This window comes from Olea europaea, chromosome 20, assembly GCF_002742605.1.
Source record: "Olea europaea var. sylvestris chromosome 20, O_europaea_v1, whole genome shotgun sequence".
NCBI lineage: Eukaryota > Viridiplantae > Streptophyta > Magnoliopsida > Lamiales > Oleaceae > Olea > Olea europaea.
This window is the reverse complement of record NC_036256.1, coordinates 1491186-1515018: the sequence shown is the minus strand read 5'-3', so window position 1 is coordinate 1515018 and position 23833 is coordinate 1491186. Positions and strand designations below refer to the sequence as shown.

At 41.3% G+C, this 23833-nt stretch overlaps 1 pseudogene; it reads right to left on the bottom strand.

The window, feature by feature from the left end:
• Positions 1–90: 90 nt before the first annotated feature.
• Positions 91–17587, bottom strand: LOC111369278 (annotated as a pseudogene).
• Positions 17588–23833: the final 6246 nt, after the last annotated feature.

Below are 23833 nucleotides of genomic sequence, written 5' to 3'. Positions count from 1 at the left end.
AAAAAAAAAAAAAAAAAAAAAAAAAAAAAAAAAACAGAATAGAGGGGGAAAAAATAAAAGAAAGGAAGGAAGAAAAAGTGCAGAGGAGAAAAAGAAAAAGGGAGTTCGAAAAGGTTAGAGAATCGTCTGAGCCTCTGAGGTGACAGTAGTATTCGCAAAAAAAGAACAGAGAATGATGTGAAGTACACTCGTAGGCTTGAGCTGAACCAGGTAGTGTATGCAGCACTTCGGCTTGTCAAAAAACCTGCACGTCTTGCCTTTTCATATTTCCTCAGTTTATTTCATGCAGTGTTTTTAAAGAACATGTCATCTTTTCTGTCTTGACGATAATGTGGGTGGTTGTAATTTATATCAGCACTTTAAGGGGATTTTGTTAGAATCTGAGTGGGGGCGAGCTTTAGCCCCTTAATGATGTGTATAAAGTCTGTTCAACAAATTTTTAAATTATAACGTAGCTTCCTAATGGATGTTTAGATATATCACTTCTTCAAGATTGTACGTCATTTGGTAATTGTGATTTCTGTATGCGCATGCCCTTATTGTGTGCTTTGTTGCTATGCTTCTGTTGCAAGTAGGAACTGTGAACATGGCTCCTTTTTTTATGATTATCCTTGTGATTAGCAGTTTCAAATCGTACTCTTTTTTCCCAACTTGGTAACTTTTGGATTCTTTACGAGCGTCTCTCTTTTATCTACTTAGAGCAAAGTTGAATGTTGCACGGTCCGAAGTGCATGTTTGATATGCAAAGCAAGAGAATGATTTTTGCTTATTTTCGTTTCTTAATGTAGTTTGGTGCAATCCAATCCTTTGAAACATATTACAAATTTGCATTATATTTTATTTTCCGCAACTTCTCTGGGATCTTTACAGCAGGGGAAGCAGACTCCTTTTTCACTTGTAAATATACATGGCAAACTAAGCTATGAAATCTTAGTTCTTGAGCTTCTTCTCTAATGCCTCCGAAAACATATTACCCATCATATGATAGAGGAAAACCATTTCAGACAATTGTTCGATCGACATACTCCCAATTATATCTTTTCCAGCTTTCTACCTTTGATAGTACAATTTCAGTCTGTCGATGTATACTGAAGCATTTCTCCCTGTTGCTCCCATCTGCTTCAGTCTGTGTTGTTGTAATGCTGTCATGTCCTGCATGGTGGTGAATCTTATATGAAATGAAATGGAAGATTACCATTCAAAACGGCATTCTCTTGATTTATTAGTTATATTGCTTTTGTGAAGTATATGGGTCAGTTTAATATAGAAATGATCTCTTGTTCATGGTGGGCAGTAGTTGTAATGTCCACTTTTTTTGTGAAAGTCAAGTCTGCGGTGGGCAATTGATATCTTCCCATTGTGGATAGCAGACTGACTCTTTAATAATAGCTATACATTATCCTATTGATATAAGGCCTTCGCCACAGGAACACCATACCTCAAGAAATTCCACTCCGGTTGCGACTTTGGACTCCTGTTAAAATTCTAGACCTACCTGCGCCATGCATGTTCCTCGCAATTGATAAACTTCGAATAATATCCTTTTTCGTTTTCTCGAACTAATCAACTTTAACACACTTGGGCACACTGGTCATTCCCCCGAAGTTCCTTCTCATAAGCTATTACAGCTTTTACGAATTCCTACACAATAACGAGCCGTGTTAGATCATACGAAGCATGTTTGATGCACAATGCTGGATATCACTCAATGCTATAATGTAGAAAATTTCATGGGTGTCGTAACTATAAATGATATATAATGAGACTACATATGTAAAATGAATATTTACCTGATTTGCAGATGCACATCATGGATAATCAAAATCATCAGACTCTGTTTGTCTCATTCTTTCTGGATGAAATTGTAGTTCGATAATTAACTTGCCTTCTTCAGGATCATAAAACACCTTCAATCAGACCATCAAGAGCAAAAGCAATTGGAACAAATCGGCAAACCAATCGCTTCAGGCCTTGATGGTGATAACTATTTACCAAAATCTCCATTTTTTCCTCGTCTAAAGAGTCTTCAAACCATTTATGCAATGGTATGTTTTCAAGTGAGATGGTGGTGGATCAACACCCTTCTGTTTGCCTGGTAGTGTTCGGGGTTTCGTCTACTCCGTCCTGTTTGCCGGGTAGTGCTCGGCGTTTCGTCTGCTCCGTCAAGTATATATGACCTGAAAAATGAAGGCGGGGCTTCCTCCCCCATTTTACCTCCGGTGTGAGAATTAGTTTATAAGCTTGGAAAAATGTGATTGGCATTCTAATGGTGAAAAAGAGAGATAGAGAGAGAAAACCTTTTACTTGTGTCACGTACGGAGGTATTTATAGACATTAGGGGCCGGATAATCGCTGGGCGGATGTGGTGCCACGTGTCCCACGTTGGTGTTTCCATTATGCCCACGTTCTGAGTGGGGGGTCTCTAGTTTCCCGCCTGGAGATTGTTTCCGTATTAGCGGTTATGGAACCTAGTTAATTCACTAGGAGTTTTATGTTCTACCAACCTATATCAATAGCCCCTATCCCTTGTCGATGTTCTCGGCAAGGGGTAGCAATTTTCTTTATTTAGGTTGGTTTGAAAATTTTCCTCTTCCCCTTTTTTTCTTTTTTTGACAAAGGAGTAGTTCGTATTAATAAGTCGAACAATGTAAACGCGATCGAGTGGTAATTTTACTGCACACATGGCACCCCACCAATGGTCCCAATATTGAAGGGAAAATTCCCCCCGAAAGTTAGAATTCTTGTGTTTATAAAAGGGGTGTAATTCCTATTTTTGAGAATCACTTTTACTTTCACTCAACATCCTAGGCCTCCTCCCTTCTAAGGTAATTTTCTCTCCTTTCTAATCCAAAGTCTTGCTTTGAATTTCTTCTCTTCATCTTCTTTGTTGTCATGTATAAAACTATTCTTTCTTCTCCTTCCAATGAGAAAAGTGATGGGTATAGTGACTCGACCGAACCTTCCTCAGAGGGTACGGGAGGGGATCCAACCGACCCACGGGGGGCCGATCGGCGACCAACGGGGCTAGTCGACGGCCTACGGCCAGCCTTCGGGCTTGCCGTCCCCCGCCCTCTCCTAAGTCTCGCGGCCTATCTGGCCCATCGATCCGGCCCTCTAGTGACTCGCCTCCTTCATCTGGTAGATCTCTTCATTATATTGATAGTGAAACTCATTCAATCGATTCTCAGGCGTTTGTTCCAAATCCCCCGAAGAGGCACATTAGTTCTTCCAAATTTCCAAATCAAAATTTAGAAATTGGGCGAGGCTCGGCTCCTGAGGTTGTCCCCCTAGATATCCCAAAAAGTTATAGTCTTTACAATTCACCACTTAAGTTGGAAAAATGTCTAGGTAAGTATGACCGGGTGGATGACTATGTTTATAGAGCCCCCGGTCCTAAAGAAAGACTCCCCGGGTCCGACCCTCGCGAGATAGCCGTGTACAAGGACGTTATGGACGGAGGTCTTCGGTTCCCCATTCATCCCTTTTTTGTGTCGATTTTCAACGAGTTCAACCTTACTCCTAGTCAAATTAATCCTAATGCATGGAGAAAGGCGTTATATTTTCTATATGTCTGTCTTAAACAGGGAATTTCGCTTTCCATGGATCTTTTCAGGTGTGTTTTCGAAATGCATGAGCTAGTTCAGTGTAATGCATTTGTCTATTTTACCACTAGGGTTCCTTTGCAATTTTCTAAGTTTAGAAATTTGAATAGCGGATGGAAGTCTCGGTTCTTCTTCGTCCGGCCTTCAACGGGTCAATTCTCTTTTAACACCAATTGGCGACACCCCCAAATTCATCTTTTCAATAGCCAAGTAGAAGTTACCCCCTTTCTAGAAGCTCAAATTCAAGAGTTGGTCAATGTACCGCCTTTTGCACCTGACTTAGAATCAGTTCTGACCATGAAGAACATGTTGATAGTGGAGATGAGTTGTCCTACCGGTGGGTTGTTTCCGTCGATTTTTTTTTATATTGCGTGCACACACATTTACTTATTATTTTTGCTCTTAGTTTGTCGGAACTAATGAGTTTGGATGTGCGCGTTGAGGTATGGACTTTGATCTTGATGGGGTATTGAAGACTCTGCCAGGAGGCGATGAGGGGCATGCCTTTGTTGATGGTTAGCTCCTGTGCTCACCTCTTCCATCCTCCTCCCTTCCCTTTTTTTTTTACTCTACCTTGTGACCTTAACGGATTCCAACTTATATGTGCAGGGGCAGAGCTTGATCTTAAAGGGGTTATGGATTTCATGCCTGTCCAGGGGCAGGCGGGTGAGTCGGATCCATCACCTATCCCTTCGAAGAGAAGGAGGGCGGCCAACCCAGGGGAGAAGTCTCGGATGATCAACAAGACTTTCCAGCCTTCAGACGAGCCTCGTGAGGTGGCTCCAGTTCCTAGCCGGGAGCTCCCAGTCGCACACGTTGCGAGCACGAGGACTCACTCCCTAACTTTGGGTTTCCTCCCACCTGGGTTTGTCATGAGATGGGGGTGCTAAAGTCTTTGGTGACACCTGCTCGTTCCAGAGCAATTGCAGTGCGTAGTGCAGATGACATTGAAAGGGCTGAGACTGTTTATCTCCAGAGGGTATGTTTCCCATTTCGCAGTTTCTTTCATGTTGGGTCTCGCCTTTTAAGCTAGGTTTTAATGCTTGATTTCACCTTTTCCCCCTATTTTTTTTTAGGTGGTGGCCCTCCAGACCGGACTCGCAGAATCGAATCGCCGCCTGGTCTCGACGTTGAAAAATCTCACTGAAGAAAAGAAAAAAGAGGCTCATCACTACAAGAAAAAAATATCTTCCTTGAAGAAATATCTGGAGACGTCGGACGCTCTAGCTCGCAAGCAGGAGATGGAGAACGACAACCTACGTTCTATTTTGGCTTGCGCTCTTGAGGAGGCGATTGAGAAGTATAAGGCCTCGGCTGAATATGTTAGAGATCTCAAGGCATCTGTGGAACAGTATAAGACGTTGTCTGATTACGCTAGGGCTTTGAATTCATATGGGGGGAAGGCGATGTCAGCGTCTATCAAATTCTCCAAGGAGTGGATTATGGCCGAGCATCCATCTATAGACCCCTCTGGCCTGGATAGATTTCTTGCGCAGCGCAAGGGAAAGGAGAGTGCAGCTCAGTCTTCCAGGTCACTTGGTCGTTCATCACGAGGAGATAGTGGGGATCTCTCCCCTTTGGGCTGAAGCATTTCTTAATTATTGTTTTCTTTGCTAGCTCTTCCTTTTTCGTGTTTACTTTTGTTTAATCTTGTTATCTCCTACTTGCTCGGGGTGTGGGCAAGAATTTCTCAGATGCATAAACACGTTTTTCATTCGATATCATTAGTGCTGAGTGCGTGGTTCTTTCAGATTGTTGTCTCTCGCGTTATTTTTCTTTTTACCGCCTGATGGTGCGGGGTGTTAGTTTTTTTTTTGTCTGACTAACGTCCAGTGATCGATGGCCTTAACCTATGTTATCCCGTGCTTAAGTAGCAGGCTATGTCGTCCACAGGGAGAGGGGTCCAGCGATTTAGGACCTTAGCCAACTTTTCGACATTTCATGGTTCTTCGCCTAGCTGCGTAGGCTTTGTCGATCGCAGGGAATGGTTTGGCGATTGAGGGCCTTAGCCAATTTTTTGACTTTTCAAGGCTCTCCGCCTTGCCATGTAGGCTATGTCGACCATGGGGGGTGGTCCGACAGTTAAGGGTCTTAGCCAATTTTTTGACCTTTCAAGGCTCTCCGCCTAGCCGTGTAGGCTATGTCGACCGCAAGGGGTGGTCTGGCGGTTAAGGGCTTTAGCCAATTTTTTGACTTTTCAAGGCTCTCCGCCTAGTCATGTAGGCTATGTCGACCGCAGGGGGTGGTCTGGCGGTTTAGGGCCTTAGCCAATTTTCTGACTTTTCAAGGCTCTCCGCCTAGCCGTGTAGGCTATGTCGACTGCAGGGGATGGTCTGACGATTAAGGGCCTTAGCCAATTTTTTGACTTTTCAAGGCTCTCTGCCTAGCCGTGTAGGCTATGTCGACCGCAGGGGGTGGTCTGGAGGTTAAGCTTTAGCCAATTTTTTGACTTTTCAAGGCTCTCCGTCTAGCCGTATAGGCTATGTCGACCACAGGGGGTGGTCTGGTGGTTAAGAGTCTTAGCCAATTTTTTGACTTTTCAAAGCTCTCCACCTAGACGCGTAGGCGATGTCGACATCATGTCTTCGTGGGATGAGCGTGGATTTCAAAGTTGCCTGTTAGCATAAAAATTCTTGGTCTTGTGAGCTCAGTAGGCACACCGGGACATCCAAGCTAGGCTGGCCCTTCCATGGCGCCCTCATCATCCGTCACTACTAAGGTCTTTCATTGAATAAGAAATGTTACAAATAAAGGTGTCTTCATGAGGCATTACATGGAGAAAATAAACGATGCAACCTAGTCTACTGTATTTACAAAAGTGCAGCCTATGTGTACATTTCGAAATCTACTGGTAATACTTTTTGAGGTGTTCCGTGTTCCATGGTCTACCTAGTGGCCTTCCTTTCATATCTTTCAAGCTATAAGCTCCCTTCTCCAGCCCGCGGATTACCTCGTACGGGCCTTCCCAGTTTGGACCAAGCTTTGGTGGGGGGTGTCCTGCCGTCGCTGCATCTCTTAGCACGAGATCTCCTACTTGGAAGACAATTGGCTTGACTCTTCGGTTGAAGTACTCGGCGGCTCTTCGTTTATAAGTCATCATTCTTATTGCCGCCTTATCCTTTACCCCTTCAAGGAGGTCGAGTTCTCCTCTAGTCGCTGCTTCGTCGTGTTGCTTGACTTTCATCCTTCCCGTCTCGCTTAATATCTCAACCGGAACCACGGCTTCCATCCCAAAAGCCAATTTGAATGACGTCTCCCCGGTCGACTCTCGGGGAGTTGTGTGATATGCCCATATTACATTGGGCAATTCCTCCACCCAAAGCCCTTTCTCCTTTTCTAGCCTCGTCTTCGGATCCCATAGTATGGTTCAGTTGGTCACTTCAGCCTGCCCATTTGCCTGTGGGTGAGCAACTGAAGTCAGCCTGTGGTCGATGTGGTAACTTGTGCAGAAGGCTCGAAAACTATGTTTATCGAATTGTTTTCCATTATCTATAATGATTACTCTGGGTATGCCAAACCTGTATATGATATTCTTCCAGACGAATCCCTGTACCTTTGTAGTTGTGATAGTGGGTTCAGCATCCACCCACTTAGTAAAGTAGTCTACGGTGACTAGTAAGAACTTTCTTTGTCCCTTGGCCAGGGGCAAAGGTCCCAAGATGTCCATCCCCCATTGGAAGAAAGGACACACCCTGAAAATTGTCGTCTGTTGCTCGACAGGAATGTGGATCAAATTTCCATGGCGTTGACATGCATCGCATTTCCTCACCAAATATTTAGCATCTTCCTTCATACTAGGCCAATAATATCCTTGTCGAAGCGTCCTGAATGCAAGGGCAGTGGCCCCTTGGTGGTTGCCACAAATTCTCGCATGTACCTCGACTAGCACCTCTTGTGCCTCTGTTGGTCGCAAACACTTCAAATATGGCATTGTGAAACCTCGCTTGTAGAGCAGTCCATCGATGACGGCAAACGAGGCTACCCGAATTTTTAGCCTTCTCACCGTGAAAGCATCTTCCGGCAATTTGTTCTTTGTTAGATATTCAAACAGCGGGTCCATCCAACTCTCCTCATGCTCTACATTCATAACATCAGTCATGTGTGGAATGCTAGGTTGCCGCAGAATTTGCACGCTTGCTGTGCGAGGCAGATGTCTGGGGTTAGCGGATGCGAGCTTAGCCAGCGCGTCCGCCCGCTCATTGTCCTTTCGGGGAACCTTAGTTATCTTAAACCTGGTGAACCCCTTCTGCAAGTTTTTGACCTCCATTAAATATACTTCCATCTTTCCGTCTCTTGCTTCGAATTTCCCCGTCACTTGCCCGATTATCAACCGAGAGTCGTTGCAAATTTCTACTGAAGTTACCCTGAGTCTGGCTGCCAATCTTAAAGCCGTGATCACTGCCTCGTACTCGGCATCGTTATTTGTAGCTGGAAATTCAAAACGCAGCGAGTACTCCAACTCTTCCCCATTCGACCCTATCATTATGATCCCAGCCCTGGATCCTTCTTAGTTCGAAGATCCGTCAACAAAGATTTTCCAATTTGCCTGTCCCCCTGGTGGGTGCTCGGGTGGAAGGGTAAGTTTAACGATGAAGTCTGCTAGAGCTTGTGCCTTAATTACTGTCCTTGGCCTGAATTCAATATCAAACTCACTTAATTTGATTGCCCATTTCAACATCCTCCCAGAGGTCTCGGGCTGATGTAGGATCTGCTTGATAGGTTGGTCGGTCATTACTTGCACCGCATGAGTCTGAAAGTAAGGCCTTAGCTTTCTAACTGCTACAATCAATGCAAATACCAACTGTTCAGCCAGGCTGTATCTTTCCTCCGGGCCCCTTAATACTTGGCTAACATAGTAGACTGGTTTTTGCGCCTTTGAGAACTCTTTCACCAGCACCGCGTTGACTGCCCTTGGCGAGACTGCCAAGTAGAGACACAACACGTCCCCGAGGCACGGGTTGGTCAAGATCGGGGGCTCTTGTAATGACTGCTTCAAGCTCCTAAGTGACTCCTCACATTCCTGGGTCCACTCGAAGTTGGAGGAGCCCCCTATAGCTTTGAGAAAGTGGTAGCATTTGTCCGCTGCCCGGCTCATGAAACGATTTAAGGCAACTACCCGCCCTGTCAACCTCTGGACTTCCTTCCTACTGGTGGGACTTTTCATTTCTAGGATCGCCTGAATTTTGTCCGGGTTCACTTCGATCCCCCTTTGCGTGATCATGTATCCTAGGAATTTTCCCCCTGCAGTGCCAAAAACACACTTCTCTGGATTGAACCTTAACCTGTTTTGTCGGGCAACGTCAAACACTTTCTGCAAGCAGGCCACATGGTCATCAGCCTTGGCGCTTTTGACCACCATATCATCAACATAGACTTCTATAACATCTCCAATCAGCCTACGGAAGACTTTGTTAACCATCCTCTGAAACGTCTTTCCTGCATTTTTCTAACCAAACAGCATGGCCGTGTAACAGTACGTGCCAAAGTCAGTGATAAATGACGTCTTTTCTTGATTGGACTCGGCCATTGAAATTTGATGATACCTCGAAAATGCATCTAGAAAGCTGAGCCTTCCTTGACCTGAAGTTGCGTCTACAGTTGATCTATTCTGGGAAGTGGGTATGAGTCTTTTAGGCACACCTTATTCAACCCAGTATAATCTACACACATGCGCCACTTTTCGTTTGACTTCTTCACAAGTACAATGTTTGCCAACCACTCGGGGTATTGCACTTTTCGGATGAAACCCGCCTGTAGCAGTTTTTCTACCTCCGCTCTGGCCGCAGCCTGCCTCTCGGGGGCGAGATTTCTTTTTTTCTACTTCACTGGCTTAGCCCTTGGTTGGACACCGAGGTGATGCTGCGCAATGGTTGGGCTAATTCCTGGGATATCCTCTGGGCCCCAAGCGAAGACATCCAAGTTACCGGCCAGACACCTTGCCAATTTTTCCTTCTCTTCGGATCCCAAACCTGTTCCAACACTAAACTCCCGTCCTTCGAAAATAAAGTTTTTCTCAATCATATCGAACGGTTCGATCCGCTTCCTCGGGAGTTCCACATCCAGCATCATGACTGATGGTGAGCCTTTGGCTTGTATACTATCCACATAGCACTTTCTTGATGCCTGCTGGTCCCCTCGCAAGCTCCCGATTCCCCTACTAGTTGGAAACTTCATAACTTGATGATAGGTCGATGGGACCGCGTCAGCTGCATTTAGTAATGGCCGGCCGTAGATAGTGTTGTAGGCCATGGGGGTCTTGACAACTAAAAAATTAGTCACAATGACCACTGTCACTGGGTACGTCCCTAGCGTGACTGAAAGCTTCACAGTCCCCTTCGGTATCATTGTTGCCCCTCCAAAGCCTTGTCGAGGGGTAGTCACCATCTTTAATTTTTCTTGGGGAACTTTTAGACCCAAGAAGGCATCCTAGGTGCGGACATTTGCCGCACTTCCTCCGTCGACTAACACCCTTTTCACGTCAAAATCCGTTATATCGCCTACTATTACTAAGGCGTCATCATGGGGGTGCGTTACACCAATCAAGTCCTCTTCATCGAAAGTAATGCTCTGGTTGAATCTTGCTTTTTTCTGAATAGAGCAGACCCCTACGGAACGCGCATAGCTCTTTCTAGCCGAATTTGAGTCGCCGCTTGATGCTATTCCTCCGATGATCATGTTTATCACTCCTGCCCTCGGTGGGGGTAGACCTTCGAGCCTTTACTTGCCCTTGTCATTTTTCACATACTTATCCAATAGTCCCCGTCTTAACAAGAGTTCAATTTCTTCCTTTAACTGTAGGCATTCTTCGGTATCATGCCCATGATCTCTGTGAAAATGGCAGTATTTGCTTTGATTTCTCTTGCCGGAAGGAGTTAGTATCGGTTTAGGCCATTCGAGCTCTTTCATGTGCTGTATCTCCATCAATAACTTTGTACGTGGAATGTTCAAAGGGATGGGTGTCTTGACCTCCTCTCGCTTCTGCCTGACCGGCCGGTCTTGGGCATAACCTTTGTTCATGCGTTCATTCTTCAGCTTGTTCTTATCAGTGTGCCTTTGCTCGTCATATGTTTTTCGCTTATGAACTTCCGCCTCCCTTCCATCCCTGAGATTTTTAGTTATCTTCTCTGCTTCCTCCACATCGACATACTTGTCTCCCTTCTTCAATAGGTTATGCATCGATTCTGGGGGGTTCTTGGAGAGTGACATCTTAAAGGCCCGATTTTTCGTTCCATTCATCAAGACGGTAACCACTGTAGACATTTGCAGGTCTCTTATGTTGAGAGTTTCCCGACTGAACCTAGCTAAGTATTCCTGCAATGACTCGTCCTTGTCCTGTACGACCTGCATCAACCCAATGGCCGTCTTCCTCTTTCTCTTGCTACTTAGGAAGTAAGCTACAAAGCTCCTGGAGAGCTCATCAAATGACTTGATGGACCGCGGGGCCAAGGTCGCTACCCAGTCCCTAGCCTCCCTCCTGAGTGTGGGGGGAAAGGATCGACACATCACCGCGTCCGGGGCGACATAAAGTCTCATTAGATCTACGAAGGTTCACAAGTGGTCAAGTGGGTCCGTGACTCGGTCATATGCTTCTATCATGGGCTGTTTGAAGCCTTTAGGCAAGGGGACAACCATGATTTTCGGTGCGAACGGGTCTTCCTCCAAAACCATCCGTCTCCGCCTATCCTTTCTCTTGGACAAGGCATCATCTATCTTTTGGGCCATGATTTCTTCCATCTTTTGTTCCAGGTCTACCATGGTTTGCGAGGGTTGTTGAACTTCGATCATTGGGGTCCCGCATCTCCCGTCCCTTGTCGAGAGATGGGCGGGACAACCGCGGGTGGCGCTTGAGGCGATTGCTGTTTCGTCACTTCCGTCAGGCTCAATGGAGGGACAGTGGCTCTCTGCGACTGGTCCTGTAGGAGTGCCATCATTGCTGCCAACTGAGTCACCAAAGCGCTGAATTGACTCTGCGTCACGTCACGTACTGCAGAGGCGGCGGCGGCTCACGTCCCTTTGCAACTAACTCCGACTCCGTCGTATTCACAACCAGGCGAGTATCACTCCTTGTTCGTCTTCTTGACATGGCTTTTTAGTCCAAATAGTTTCCCACAGACGGTGCCAATGAGATGGTGGTGGATCAACACCCTCCTGTTTGCCTGGTAGTGTTTGGCGTTTCGTCTACTCCGTCCTATTTGTCGGGTAGTGCTCGGCGTTTCGTCTGCTCCATCAAGTATATATGACCTGAAAAATGAAGGCGGGGCTTCCTCCCCCATTTTACCTCCGGTGTGAGAATTAGTTTATCGGCTTGGAAAAATGTGATTGGAATTCTAATGGTGAAAAAGAAAGATAGAGAGAGAGAGAGAGAGAGAGAACATTTTACCTGTGTCGCGTCTGGAGGTATTTATAGACATTAGGGGCCGAATAACCGCTGGGCGGATGTGGTGCCACGTGTCCCATGTTGGCGTTCCCATTATGCCCACGTTCTGAGTGGGGGGTCTCTAGTTTCCCGCCTGGAGATTGTTTTCGTATTAGCGGCCATGGAACCTAGTTAATTCACTAGGAGTTTTATGGCTAAGTGTTTGGATAGGCAGTCCCATGCAAGTTGTAAACCTCGCGTAGGGTGGAGGGCCCATAGGGGGACGACGACCTCGTGTAGTGGTAGAGAGCCCCTAGGGGGTCGACGTCCTCGCGTAGTGGTAGACCGCCCCTAGGAGGGTCAACGACCTCGCGCAGTGGTAGAGCGCCCCTAAGGGGTCCAACGACCTCGCGTAGTGGTAGAGCTCCCCCTGGAGGTAGTGGTAGAGTGCCCCTAGGGGGTCGACAACCTTGCGTCGAAGTGCTGTGATCCACCTTGCTTGCCGTCGAAGGTAGTTTCCTCTACCAACCTATATCATCAAGTAATCAAATAACATGCTGATGACCATCGTAATTTTCATCGTTCATATGAACGACTCTCTCTTTTGGACATTTGTTGGAGAGTTCTTTCCCCAATATCTTGATGAAGGGTACCCCTATAGGCAACATTCAGGATTTGTGACCCTATGCAATGTTAGGAATTTATTTAATCATGCACAACGAAAAATAAAACAAATTTTAATTCTCACCAATGATCTACTTTGTGTTTAGATAGAAACTATGATAGAAATTGTACCTTTCTTGAATTCTGCAAACTTTTTTGCTACTCTTTTGGTCCAACAATATTGATCTGTCACCCACATTTATCCAATTGTCTAGCATCCAATAAAAATTCACACATGAAACAAGATTGAGAGAGAACTACGGTTTACTTTTCTTGTGCTAGCAAGAAGAATGAAAATTCTCTACAATTTCATAACCCTAGCTGCTTATTTATATAAGCCCAAACAGGCTTGGCCCGTCTACTGATCCGATCTAATATTTAATTAACTCATTAAAATAAATTCGGTCCATAAATTAATTAATCCAATTAATTAATTCGAGCCTATTAACAAGTAACCTAATTAATTAATTTATGCCACGCTTATTAAATTAATTAATTGGTAAAACACAATCTTTTAGTTCTCCTTTTGTGTATGATCTATCGTGTTCTCAATCACGATACCTAACGATATGAATTATTATTTTGATCAAATCAAAATCGAAAAATTAAAACACTCCTTCTAATTTATTACTAATCACATTCGTCGCCTTAGATTGATATCTAGCAATGTGTCAAGGCAATACATGTGACGAAAAATGTCACGTGGTATGACAAAATCAAACTTGTTCGTTTATCGTGAAACTATAATCCTTTAGTCAGTATGATCTGATCAATTACGAGATATAGAACTGTGTCAATCTCGATTATCGATCATATCTTTCATTCCACTATCAAGTCAATATAAGTCGAAAACTTTTTTTCGACTTATGAGTAAAGCCAGATATTTCATTATTAACTTGACTGAATGAAATGTGGATTATAATCTCTTACTATTTAAGAGTGATTGATCGTTCACAACCTTCATATAATTTTTGACATACCCGAACGATGCTGTATCTCTTATTATCTAAGAGTGACGAATCATCTATTGATTATTCACAATATTCATATGATTTTTAACATACCCGAACGATACCCTTGACAAAGTAACATCCAATGTCACCAAAGTATGACTATCCTCATTTAAGGCACTATGATTATCTCAAGTCAAAAGACCAATTCCACTATCGAACGTTAGAGATAAATCACTGACACTCAGATAATTATCTATGTGAAATCTCCCAACGGGTCTCCAATGTTTTGTTTTATAACAAAACATTCATGTGTTCATTTAAGTGTTACCACATTTTAGCTTGTGATATTAACTACTTACTTTACATGTAAGAAATGACACACGTGATGGTTTATCTGTAATAATGATATCCGTATCTCGCTATTACTTACGATCACGGATGATTTAAGATTTAATCATATGTAATTTGTATCTCACAATCACAATCACAATTCCAAACAAATTACAAAGATTTAAATTTACAGACTCCATTATTTAATTTAATTGAATATTAATTAAATAATAAATCTGCCTTTAAATTGCATCAACTATATATTAAAAGTGCTTATATCCAAAGTTGATTGGATTTAAGGCATAACACTTACAAACTCCCACTTGCACTAGATCCAATCACTTATTTATCTAATTTTATAAGAGTCTACATGATGACAATGTTTATACTGAGATAATTCTTTGTCGGTGGATCTACAATATTATCAATTGTGGCAATTCGTTCATTTCTTTGTATTATATTTCTGATGAGATGATATTGCCTTAATATATGTTTGAATCATTGATGGGACCTTAGTTCCTTCGTTTGTGTGATGGCTCTATTGTTTTTACAATACAATAGCATGTGATCAATAATGTTAGGAACTACTCCAAGTTCATTAATGAATATCTTGATCCACACTGCAACTCTTTATCGTTTCTAAAGCAATCATGTATTAGGTTTTTGCTATTGAATCAATGGTTGTTTCATGTTTGGAACCTTTCAAACACATTGCTTAAGAGTAGACCAATTTCTCCATATAAAATTTCCTCAATATTTTATTCTATATAGATTGGGATGAGTTAAGCAATCTTTTAGATCTATCTCTATAAATCAAGTTGTTTATCTCATATCTTTCATGAAGAAATATTTTAACAACCACAATTTCAACGATTAAAATATAGGGATGTCGTTCCTATTAATAATATGTCTTGCATATAATATTAGAAATGCGACAATGCTCTCACTATCTTCTTGTAAATATAAGGTTCATTTTTGAAAAAAATCAAACCATTTGACTTTTTTATCAAATCGAAAATTTCAACTTCAAGAGACTTGCTTTAACCTATAGTCATGGTATGTAGCTATTACAACCAAAATCTGAATGGACTTTAACATGGCTACAGACGAACTTTTTCATCAAGGTCAATACTTTGTCTTCATTGGTAACATTTTGCTTCTAGTCTTGCTTTGTACGTACGGATATTCCCATCGATGTCGACCTTTTTCTTATAAACCATTTATAAAATATGAGTTTGATCACATAAGAAGGGTCGGCCAAGGTCCAAACCTTGTTTTCATACTTTGAGTTTATTTCAAACTTCATGGTCTCCTATCGCCTATTTCTGCTTCTGCGTAATTAGTAGGTTCATAATCTTGGATTAGCAATACTTGATTAGTAATCATGGATCCTCACCTTCTTAAATGTCGAATGATCCTACTAAATTTAAATGGAGCCGTTATGTCCTCAGAAATCTCTACTTCATGATCAAGAGTATGTCCCTCATCAGGTGTAGGATCAAACTCCGATTTATTTACTTGGTCAAATATATTTATGGACTCTTGAACTCTTTCAAATTCTATTTTGCTCTCCTACTCTTTCAAGGAATAAACATTTTCTCTAAGAAGACGATATGTCGTGAGACAAAGACATTTTTCTTAATGAGATAATAGAATTAATATCCAAATATCTTCTTTGGATATCCCATAAATACGTATTTATTGGGTTAGTTTCAAACTTATCCGATTCAGGACGCTTCAAATAAGCGTCACAGCCTAAACTTTCACATGAGATAACTTGGGTCTTTTTCCTTTCTATAACTTGTATTGAGTTTTGTTGATCGAATTAGATGGGGACATGATTTAGTGTGTATCACACTGCAATCAGTGCATGACCCAAAACGATTTTGGGAGGTTTGCATGGCTCATCGTTGATCACACCATATCTAATAGTGTGTGGTTCCTCCGTTCAAATACACCATTATATTGTGGTATATATGGTGGACTTTACTATGAGAGAATTTCATTCTCTTTTAGATAATCTAAGAATTCTCCTTTCATATATTCTTCACCTCAGTCTGATCTCAGTGTGAGAATATTTTTATCTGTTTGTTTCTCTACTTCAAGTTTGAATTCCTTAAACTTTTCAAGTGCTTCATGCTTGAACTTCATCAAATATACATAATCATTGATAAAAAAGAGAAACCTCATGTAACATGAATTGACGTGGGTCCATATACATCACATGCATTAGGCCAATAATTATGTAGACCTTTCTCTTTTTCAAGTAAAATTAGATTTGGTGATTGTGCCAAACAAGTATGATTCCCACTTGTCAAATAATTAAAAATCAATTAACCACAAATATACATCTTTATATAATTTTGGAATTACATTTCATATATGACTAAGTCTGCAATGCCAAATTTAGGTGTCATTCAAATTATTACTTTTATACCTCTTAATTTCTATACTCATTATGGAATACTCAGCATATAGAATATAAATATCACTTTGTAATTTACCATAACCATTAAAATCTTTATCAAGATAAACAGAAATAACAATTATCCTTAACATTAAAATAGTTCATGTCCGAATATGAAATTCATTTTAATGTTCCAGTAATGATAGATACAAAGTAACATTTCTCTAATTTCAATACTAAGCCTAAAGGCAATAGCAAAAAGTATGCTCCTACAGGCAATGCAGCAACCTTTGCTCATCTTCAACGTGCAGGTCAATTTCTCCATTTTGCAGTCATCTACTTCTATTTAGTTTCTCCTTATGAGATCCATATCTGGTATCAAATACCTAAAAGTATAGTTATTAGACTTGACCCGATTGTTGACTCAAAAAAATCATCGGGTCTCTGGGTTAATGGTTCAATCGATAGGTCATTGGTATATTGCAATTTTAATTAAATTATATTTTCAAACAAAATAATGACCATATATATATACACACACACAAACACACCAAGGAACTTGCATATTCCATAATGGTTAGGGGAGTGATATTGCTTTCTTGAGGCTAGGGTTCGAATCCTTGCCATGCCAAAATGAAGAAAAAAATTTGCACTATACTTTGGCAACAATTGATTCGCGTTTGAATCGGTCCCGATTTTCCTTGAAACTCGTCTGAACCGGATGGTTATTGAATGGTCTAATCGGTTCTTGACCAGTTCACTTGTTGGCTTGAGCAATTAGTGTAATCGGACCGGACCACTATCTGGTTCACCGGTTCCCGAGCCAAACCGACTAGTCCGGTTCGATTTTAATAACTATGCCTAAAAGGTTTATGAAGTAGTTATAAGCTTTGCAATCTTTCTTCTAATGACATTTTATTCTGTAATGATAATAATTGTCATTAGATTTGATATTGTCCTTCTTCACTTCAACCGTCTTAGCCATATTCCCAAAGCCTCTTTTGATTTTTTCTTAGTAGCTTTAGAGGAATCAATAGCTTACCGACTACTAACTTTGATATTGGATTTAACAGTCTCAAGCATGTTCAGCAACTCAATAAGTGTATATTCGAGCTTATTCATATCATAATTCATTATTAGTATGAATAGCTCTATGACAGAGAGTGCATAATTAAGTCAATCTTAGTTCATAATTCATGACTAAACCTAGTTGAGACAACTTCTCAATGCCAATCATCTTCAGTAAAATAACACTAACTGAAGATCCATTTGTCATTTTGCAATGATATAGTTGTTTGGAAATCTCATATCCTTCCATACATGATTATTATCATACAATTCTTTGAAATGAAAAATCATGTAGTAGCATCTATACTCTCATGCTGCTTTGGTAGCTCAGGTGACATAGTTGTAAGCATCACACATGTGTAGTACTATTGTCATCACTGTGTTTATTATAGCAGCCACCTCTTCCTTAATCCAATCACTAGCAGGTGTCTCTGGAAATGACTACTCAATGACATAACCAATTTTCTCATGCTTGAGAACAATTTTCAGATTGTAGTGCCAATCAAGAAATTTTGATTTAGTTGTTGGCATCCAATATGCATCTCAAATATACATGATTACTTATGATTCAATAAATATGAATGATTGAGATTCAAGAGATTAAAGTTGTATCTGTTATTGTCCAATCGATAATTAAGATACTACACTGGAGAACATAATATATACACATTAGACTTGGTCTATGTATATATAGTGTTTGTCGTGCCAATCCATAATCTTAAGGCCACCACGGCATCTTCCGACATCGCCAGAATTGTTGTTAGACCTCCAAAGATTCTATCATTTGCTACCTTTAATGACCATCAAAATAATATTTTTATTCCACATGTCATGTTTGAGTATTCACCATCACATCTCTCTTTTATTTCTCTTCTTATATGAGCCATGAATTATTACTTCTTTCATGTCCATACATATGTATGCACGTACACATAAATGCTATATTACACCTAGTCCATCATTTATAAGCCATAATGATATTGTCGTACTTCAATGGAAATCCATGTACATTGCAACAACATCGTAGTACTTCTGTTGACATACTAAAAGTGCAGCCCAAATCAAATAACCCAAAGAGTGAAGCCCAATTGGGGAGTCCAGGATAAAGGTCCAAACAGGATTATTGATGAATGTAGTGGAAGCCCACGAACACAGTAACATCATCGCCCAAGCTTGCAAGACGCCCAGAATCTGAGCGAATGGAGTGCCTTATGGTCGCCCAGAGCGATGACCCCGTTCTCGCCCAAACCTTTGAATCGCCCAGGATCTTAGCAAATATAAAATATTGTGGTTATCCAGAATAGCAGTTATTGAGGTATTGAGTAATCTTATCAAATTTCACGATTCAAGGAGCCTAGTTGAAGGCGGTTGAACGACAAAGAGTAATTGTAGCAGTTAGAGACGACAGTTCCACAACAAGTTAGCCACCATAAAGAAAGTGGGTAGTTATAAAGCAATCAAACAGTTTTGAAGCGATTTGTCACGAGGAAATCATCAAGGGAATATAAAAAGGAAGAGAAGACATAGAGAAAAAGGGGCCAGAATCAAACACTCTCAAATAGAGAATATGTAATTTTAATTTCTTAACTTAAATTTAAACACTTCTTTTAGTACTCGTGTGCTTGCGCCCTTTGGAGGCATTCTGTTTATTTCCAATTGTAAATTATCGCCAATAAAACACCAATTTTTGGGACTTTGTCTCAAGATGTCTGTTCCTTACACAATCGTCTGATCCCTTTTTTAATTGTTAGAGACTACCCGTGCGAAACAATTTGGCACGCCCAATGGGACCTTGGTGTTTGGTGTTGGGATACAAAAAGTGAAACAATATGCCTCACAAATTTGATAAGGAAGCAGTAAATCAGGGAGGAGTCCAGTCTGTGATCGAGCGCTATGAGGAGCAGCAAAGCTCTCCACGAACAGAGGGATAGAGTCAGAGCAGTCACAGTCGTTACAAACTAATGACAAAGTTGAGTCCTCGAACCATGCGTGCATTGCTTGGAGAACTCACACAGGATGTCGTTGAACAGGTAAATCTATGAAATGTTCATAATATGGAAAGATTTACCCAGAATGGGAATGCACATTATGACAACACGGCCAAACGACTAAATACATTAAATAAAATAATGAATAAGTTAGTATGCCAAATTTGTCAGCCAATTGTGCCTATTGCAAGTCACTTTCAAGCTAGGACAGTTTTAGGACATAATTTCCCAGTCTTAAGTCCAAATCAAGGGATAAAATCACCTTTTGGTCCGTCTACTTCAAACCAGGGGGACGGTGTAATGTCAAATCAGAATAGTGGTAATGATACATCTAACTTGGGGAGTAACCTAAATGTAAGAGACAATATCCTAAATAATGGACAGAATACCCCACGTGTTTATGATGGAATAAATATTCAGGCTAATGGTAACAATGACCTAAATCATGGCAACTTTGTTGCCAACCAAGGACCAAACATCAGGCCTCAGGCAAATCAACCGATCAACCAACCTGTAGGAATTCCATATGACCCCAACGTCATGTTGAAAAATCAAATTATGGAAATAGTACAGGATCAAATGGTTTTTGGGGTACGTCCTGTCATTAGGCCGACTTACACAACGTTATATCCTGATTGGGTAGACCAAGCATATCCATGGCCTAGAGGGTATAAAGTGCCAGAATTCTCATTATTTACTGGTTTAGGAGAGATATCTACTCTAGAACACATAGGGCGATTCACACTGTAAAGTGGTGAAGTAACCGACTACCATAAAATGAGGTTGTTCCCTGGTTCATTAACAGAAGTAACTTTCTCCTGGTTCATCAATTTGCCAGCGAACTCTGTTCAAATATGGCAACAATTGGAGCAATTGTTCCATGCTCAGTTTTTTAAGACTGAGTCTGAAATTGCTTTGACCGATTTGGCGAATCTACATCAAATGCCAAACGAATGGGCAGAAGGTTTCCTTCAAAGGTTCAAGACAGCAAGAAGTAAATGTTTTGTACCTTTGCTCGAAAAGGAGTTTGTCAAAATCGCTTAAAGTTGTCTAAACTTTGATTTGAAAAAGAAATTCCAAGACAGGGAATTTCCTGATACAAACTTGATTAGGTATGAACGATTAATAAGAGAAGAAGAACAAATGAAAAATTCTAGCAAGGGGACTTATTATAGAGACCCAAATTTTGATGTTCATACCATTAATGACGAGTAGTACGATCAAACCGAAATGCGTTTGGTCGAATTAATCAAAGGAGACGCGTATACTTGTCCTATAATGGCTAAGTCTAGATCGTCGGGTAGGGATGAGCCTATAAAAGATGAAAACAAAAAGGCTAGAACGTTCTCCTTCGATATAACCAAAGCTGACCTTATATTTGATAAACTATATAAGGATAAGCAGATAAAGCTGAGCGATAAACATAAGTTGCCAAGCCCTGAACAAATCAAGGGTAAAAAATATTGTAAGTGGCATAACGCATGGTCACATTTGACTAACAACTGTTTGGTTTTTCGCTATGTGTTACAGGACGCCATTGAATCAGGACGAATTACGTTTGAGGATAAGAAGAAGATGACAGTGGATGAAAACCCTTTTCCATAGCCACTTGGGGTGAACATGGTGACGACTGGTTTCAAAAACAAGTTGTTAAAATTCAAGTTGGTTATAGAGGACAGAGAGGAGGACCCTGGGCCACACCCCAGTGTCTTTGAATGTATCAAAGGGAAGGAGCCTAAAAAGGATGAAGGCGTCCTGTGTGCAAGATGTAAAGGAGAAGTGAGTGCAAATACAGAGAAGCCAGGGATATGGCAGCATCACCATCGCCCTAGTTTTTTCTCAAATGCTTAGCCTGTTAGAGGGCGAGGTACATCATTCTATAGGGGATCGCCTTTTGAGAGGCAGTTCAAGTCAATAAATAATGGGAGAACATTCAGGCCGCAACCTCGCCAACCAAATGTATGGCATTCGTTCCAATATAATGCAGGAAGAGTAATACCCTTCAACGAGATGACTAGAACCCAACAAAGGTGTTTTCGACGAAATTATGGATGAATGATGAGGCAACAACAGGGAGTGCTACGTCCTAAGGCGCCTAAACTACTCGAGGTAGCCAATCAAAATGTTCTCGAAGATAGTGAAGAGACTGGTACAGGTGAATCGATGGAAGAATTGCCAGAGAGTTCTTCTGAGAGATCGAAGTTTGAGCGAGACAGAAGGGATGAAGAAGATCCAGATCAGCCCCTTACTATTCAGTTCGGTACGTTACCTCCTGTCATGGCTAATAACTATTTACCAGCCAATGAGTTCAAGAACAAAGAGAAAGAAGAAGAAGAAATGGAGGATAACGAGAAGAAGCATGTGTGCTGAAATGTGAAGAAGGTCAAACTTCTAGAGGGGCCTACAATGATGAAGAGGATGATGGTATGACGGACATCGAAGAGGAAATTAATCTGGAAGCAGAAAGAAGAAAGAGAGGAGTATTGCGCAATACCCTGTTGAAGCAACTACATAGAAAAGGTGTTCGTGAAGTGGATTTGTTGGGAGAATCATCTGGGTGTTCTTTCGATTATTATGTGTTGTATGGGACACCCAAGAGAGAAAGGAAAGTACCTCGCTCTGAAAAGTATGGGTCACCTCCAAGAATATTGCCTCCTCCCACAGGTTGGGTAACCGAAGAAGAAGCATTAGAAAACAATAAAAAGGAAATTCGGGAAGCGGAAGCTCAGTGTGACATACTGCACGTTGACTTATCACAAGGGAATAATTCAACAGAGAACAAGCAGGAAGTGGAAATAGATGCTGCCGAAAAAGTTATTTTTAAGATACTAGGATGAAGTTAACTAAACACTTGAGGCCATTGTACGTTAAGGCTTTAGTTAACGGTATACCTATGGCGAAAGTACTTATTGATAATGGAGCAGCTATAAACACCATTCCATCTAGGATAATGAGGAAATTTGCAAAGATAGAAAGTGATATGATTCTAACAGAAGTCATCTTTACAAGTTTCAATGGAGGAGCAACTTCGGCTAAAGGGGTTATGCCATTGGACATAACTGTAGGGACAACTACTAGGACCACAGTCTTCTTCGTAATAGATGGTCCTACTAGTTACAATGTGTTATTAGGAAGGGATTGGATACACGGAAGTCGCTGCATACCTTTATCGCTCCATCAATGCCTGGTTTTCTAGAATGACAAGGGTGAAGCAGAAGTGGTGCAGATAGAGCAAAGACCTTTTGTCGCAAAAGCAAACTCAGTGGAAAGGTTCATGTATGAAGGAAATTACGGACCTGTCAGAGTAGTCCAAGATGGAGAAGAAACTCAAATTGTTGCACAAAGCGACGAGCCGTTTTCAGTAGATGCACTCACTGAAATGTTCAGTCAAATGAGGCCAAATATAGTGGCCCTAGAAGAGCCAGTAATTGGCAAAAAAGTAATTAAGGAGTTTTAAATGAGTTGTAAGCAACAAAGGCAAATGGCCGATGTTCAGGCCTTCAAAGCCAAATTAATGGCTTTTAATAAAGAATGTAAATACAAGACGAAAGAAGAAGAAGCCTTGAAAGCATTGGGAGACAAATTGGCAATGTTCGAGTTGGAACAACGTATTGGCCGAGAAGTCAATAAGGTGGACTGTTTAGAAGAAGAAGTGCCTATAAGGGAAATGGACGATGAAGTAATGAGGATCACCAAACCTAGATACGCTCAAGCACAAGACCCTCTGATTAAAGTGACTATTGGTAATGAAGGGAAAGATCGCCCAACATTCGTCAGCCAGATGCTCGATCAAGATGTTAGTGATAAATTAATCTCTTTATTAAAGGAATATAAGGATTGTTTTGCTTGGGAATATGAACATATGCCTGGTTTAGATAGAGATTTGGTGGAACATAGATTGCCAACCAAGCCAAATTTTAAACCTCATAAGCAACCTCCTAGACGCTTTGCTCCTAATGTACTTCCTGAGATTAAGAAAGAAATAGAGCGATTATTCAAAGCAGGTTTTATTAGAATAGCCAGATATGTCGAGTGGTTGTCCAATATCGTGCCAGTACTAAAAAAGAATGGTAAATTAAGGGTGTGCATAGACTTTAGGAACCTAAACATAGCCACACTCAAAGATGAATATCCAATGCCTACGGTAGATTCTTTAGTAGACTCGACTGCCGGACACGTAATATATTCCTTCATGGATGGGTATTCAGGATACAATAAAATTTATATAGCTGAGGAAGATATACACAAAACTGCCTTTAGATTCCCTGGATCTCTAAGATGTTTTGAATGGGTAGTTATGCCTTTCGACCTAAAAAATGCAGAAGCGACTTATCAAAGGGCAATGAACTTGATTTTTCATGATATGATAGGCAAGTTTGTTGAGGTGTATATAGATGATATAATGGTCAAATCCATTAAAGAAGATGACCATTTTGAATAATTGAGATGTTCATTTGAGCGAATGA